General features: G+C 37.7%; 1 non-coding gene across 1 annotated transcript; it reads left to right on the top strand.

Moving 5' to 3' along the window:
- The first annotated feature begins 3,670 nt into the window (after positions 1 to 3,670).
- On the top strand, positions 3,671 to 3,777 carry LOC148791647 (small nucleolar RNA R71). The gene has a single exon (XR_016076847.1). It is a non-coding gene; the product is annotated as a small nucleolar RNA R71 (small nucleolar RNA).
- The last annotated feature ends 569 nt before the right edge of the window (positions 3,778 to 4,346 follow it).

Below are 4,346 nucleotides of genomic sequence, written 5' to 3'. Positions count from 1 at the left end.
CAAGTCTAGTTGACTTGTGAATCACTACTCGTATAACACAGACATTCTACTGTCAAGGCGTAAACTAAAATTGGTCAAGCAAGGACTAGAAGAATCTTGCACAAACTTCATAGCTAGGTGAAGGGCCCAAGCATCCCACTTCCTTAAGAAGCCTAGTGAGGAGGACCAAATTTAAATGGTCCTAAAGAGCATGAATAAAGTATATGCTAGAAGGTTAACTCTGACTTATCATCCTACTTTTCAAGCCCTATCTTATGTAGGTTGCCAAGTAAAAGACTCTTTGATAGACAACAATGCATTTGCTATTGAGGTATCACCAACATCTGACATCTCATCTAACAATGAGTAGATCATAGATGTCGAGTCATTAGAAATCAAGGTGGACCAACTAGGGAGTGAGCTTCGAACTGAAGTAGTAACCTATAATGCATCACCTCCTAATAGTCAACCCTAACAAGCAATCTATGAGAATAAGTTGATCCAAGCTCTAGAAGACCAATATCAAATTGATTCTCAATGCCCAACAAAGCTACAACAAGCTCTACTAAGTCATTAGGTCAACACTATGCAACAAAAGATCCAACAATTTGATCCCACCAAGTACATCAAGCCCATCCAATCAATGGAAGTTGTATCAAAGGCAAAAGAAGACAAGGCTTTTAATCCAGTCCAACTCATTAAGTCGATTCAAGACATAGATGTTGAGTCAATAGAAATCGAGGTGGACCAACTAGGGAGTTAGTTTCGAACTCAAGCAGCGATATATAGTACACCACCTTCAAACAGTAAAACTCAATAAACAATCTCTGAGGATAAGTGGACCCAAGCCCTAGAAGATGAGTATCAAGTCAATCCTCAAGGCCCAACGAAGGAGCAACAAGCCCTACCAAGTCATCAGGTTAGCACCATGCAATAAAAGAGGCAACAATTTGATCCCACTAAGTACATCAAGCCCGTCCAATCAGCAGAAGTTGTGTCAAAGGCTAATGAAGACAAGGCTTTTGATGCAACCCAACTCATCAAGATGATTTGGAGGTTAGGATAAGAAGCCCTCAAAATGGTAACACACATTATCACTGTGATGCAACAGAAAACTGAAGAAGATCAACCATTCAATCCAACTCAGTTCATCAAGCTCCATAGAGCAGATAGATGTCAACAAACAGATTCAGAAAGAAGAACATAATGTGCAATCTAACTAACTAGATTTGGATTCAAGTCAATCCAATTTTTGCTACTGCAAAACAGGTAGTAAATCAAGGAAAACCTCTTTTTTTTTCGGGAGTGAATGCATTTTATGCTCCGTTTCACTTTTGGATCACTCGACCAGTAGGTGCATTTTATTCTCCGTCCTACTGTTGAATTTGTTGGCTATTAGGTGCATTTTATGATCCATCCTACTATTGAATTACTTGGTTGGTAGGTGCATTTTATGCTCCATCCTACCATTTGTAGCAATGGTAAAACAACTACCCCATTTACTTAAACCTGAATTTAGGACTAGCTTAACTGGAAATGGCTTCAGATAAGTCATGTACTCCTTGATCGTACCTCATTACTAGATTCACAAGAATTTTCCCAGAACATTGTTTCAATTGATTTCAAAAGAGTTGAGGTTTTGATTTTTTTTTTGTTTTTTGAACTGAATTAAAATAAAAATCCTATACTTTCCCCCCCTCCCTCCACACTTAGTCTACGTATTGTCTTCAATGTAAGGTGGAAATAGCTTAACTATAAATGCAAAAAACAAGAAGAAGAAGAAAAACAAACTTCCCTGTCTTTAATCATAAACCGGATCCTCCAGGTCTTATAGTTGCAACTTCCGATGTTTTCCCCTCTCATCCATCATGAGTGGGTTTAAATCTGGAATAGGGGCTGGCACAATGGATGGGAGGAGTTTTGTGTGAGCTGGAGGTGTTTCAATGGAAGGTCGCAATTGCTTGGTAGAGGTCGATCCATCCAATGGTAAAAATTTTTCTTGTCTTGGCTTGAACTCTTCTTGACCGGCCTCCAAATAGTTCAAAACCTCCTTGACTTCCTCATCCAAGACCTGCACATTTTTACAAGAATTACGAATGTAGCTTTCTAAAGGATCATCTAATTTAGATGCATTAATTTCAGCTGCCCAAACATCAATGCAATCGATTGCATATATTTCATGTTCAATTGTGTTAGGATATTTCATGGTTTTAAATACATTAAACACCACTTCTTCACCATTGATTCTAAGAGTAAGTAGACCTTTTTGCACATCAATTAAAGCATTACCAGTAGCAAGAAAAGGTCTCCCTAATATCAAAGGCATTGTCCTATCTTCCTCTATATCCAACACAATGAAGTCAGCAAGTATAATAAAATTGCCCACTTTGACTAAAACATCTTCTACTATTCCCCTAGGATATTTAATGCTTCTATCAGCTAATTGTAGGGTAATAGTAGTAGGTGTTAGTCCATGCAATCCAAGTTTTTCGAAAATAGAATATGGCATTAGATGTATACTGGCACCTAAATCGCATAAAGCTTTCTCAAACTCAATATTTCCTATGGTGCAAGGAATAGAAAAACCCCCTGGGTCCTTGAGCTTTGGGGGCAATTTATTTTGAAGAATTGCTGAGCACTTTTTGTTAAGTTTCACCATTTCGCATTCCTCCCATTTCCTTTTATTTGACATCACCTCTTTCAAGAATTTGGCATATTTTGGCATTTGCGGCAATACATCAAGAAGAGGAATGTTAATATGTATTTTTCTAAACACCTCTAAAAATTTTTCAAATTGTTTATCCAAGTTAGCTTTCAAAACTCTTTTAGGGTAGGGGAGAGGAAGTTTAATAGCATCTAAATTCAATTTATGTGTACTCCCTTTGATCTCCATTTGTGAATCATCTACCTCAACTTTTTGATCATCATCCTTGATCTTGCCAATAGTCTTTCCACTTCTTAAGGCAATGACATTCACTTGCTCCATTGGGCTCTTCTCTGTATTGCTAGGCAGTCGTCCCTCTCTTCTTTCTGATAACATGCTCACAATCTGCCCCACTTGAACTTCTAAGTTCTTAATAGATGCCTCTTGATTTAAGAATCTCTTTTCGTGATCTTGGAGCTTTGCTTCAGCAATATTAATGAACTTAGAAATCATGTCTTCTAAATTTTCCTTCCTTTCTTGTGGGGGCGGTTGTTGTTGAAATCCCATGGGTGTTTCTTGTTGGTTGTTATTCCATAAAAAAATCGGATGACTCCTCCACCCAAGATTGTATGTATTCGAATAAGAGTTGAAATTTGGCCTGCCACCATGAGAAACGAAATTAGCACTTTCATGTGAAGCAAAAGAACTACCTACCTGACAATCAGAATTTATATGTCCCATTGGCCACAAAGATCACATGTATTACAAGATGACATATTTATTGCTGCAATACTAAGATTGTCTAATTTTTTATTCAAACTAGCAAGCTGAGCAGATAAAGCTAAAAAAGAATCTAGATGATGCACTCCCCTTTGATCAGCTCGGTCATTATTCCATTGGTAGCTATTTGATACAATTTCTTTCACTAGATCATAGGCTTCCTCTGGAGTTTTCCTCATGATTGTGCCTTCTACAACTGCATCAATAATGGAGCGATTAGATGGAGTAATACCATTATAAAAAGTTTGAATTTGGCGCCAAACTGGTATTCTATGGTGAGGACACTTCCTAAGCATCTCATTAAATCATTCCCATGCCTCATACAAGGATTCCCTCTCTAGTTGAACAAAAGTAGTGATGTCATTGATCAATTTTGCTGTTTTAGAGGGAGGAAAATACTTAGCCAAAAATTTTTGAGTCAAATTGTTCCAAGTAGTGATACTTCCTGCAGGGAGTTAAGCCAATCATTAGCTCTATCACGTAATGAAAATGGAAAATGTCTAAGCCTAATGTCATTATCGCTAACTCCATTATGCTTGAATGTGTCGCATATTTCCAAGAAGTTAACAATATGTGCATTAGGATCATCACTCGACAACCTACTAAACTGAATTCTCGTTTGGATCATTTGGATAATCACAGGCTTGATCTCGAAATTATTATCTTGAATCGTTTGCTTGAAAATGCTAGAAGTAGCCCCATCAATTGTTGGACAAGCATAGTCCAAAAGAGTTCGATTTGCTTCATCTGTCATCTCTTCCTCAACGTCTTCTTCGATCAGCTCTCTCTCTCTACTTTTGTTGGCTCTTTGCAGTATGCGAAGGGTTCTCTCTATTTCAGGGTCGAATTCTGCGAGTTCTTTGCCTCTAGTGCGTGTCATACACTAATCAATCTGAACAAGGCAAGAATTTGAACACAATAAATAAAGAGTAAAATCCAAATT

Source organism: Nelumbo nucifera, chromosome 5 (assembly GCF_055504915.1).
Source record: "Nelumbo nucifera cultivar China Antique chromosome 5, China Antique-T2T, whole genome shotgun sequence".
NCBI lineage: Eukaryota > Viridiplantae > Streptophyta > Magnoliopsida > Proteales > Nelumbonaceae > Nelumbo > Nelumbo nucifera.
The sequence above is the reverse complement of the archived record's forward strand: the minus strand, read 5'-3'. Positions and strand labels throughout refer to the sequence as shown.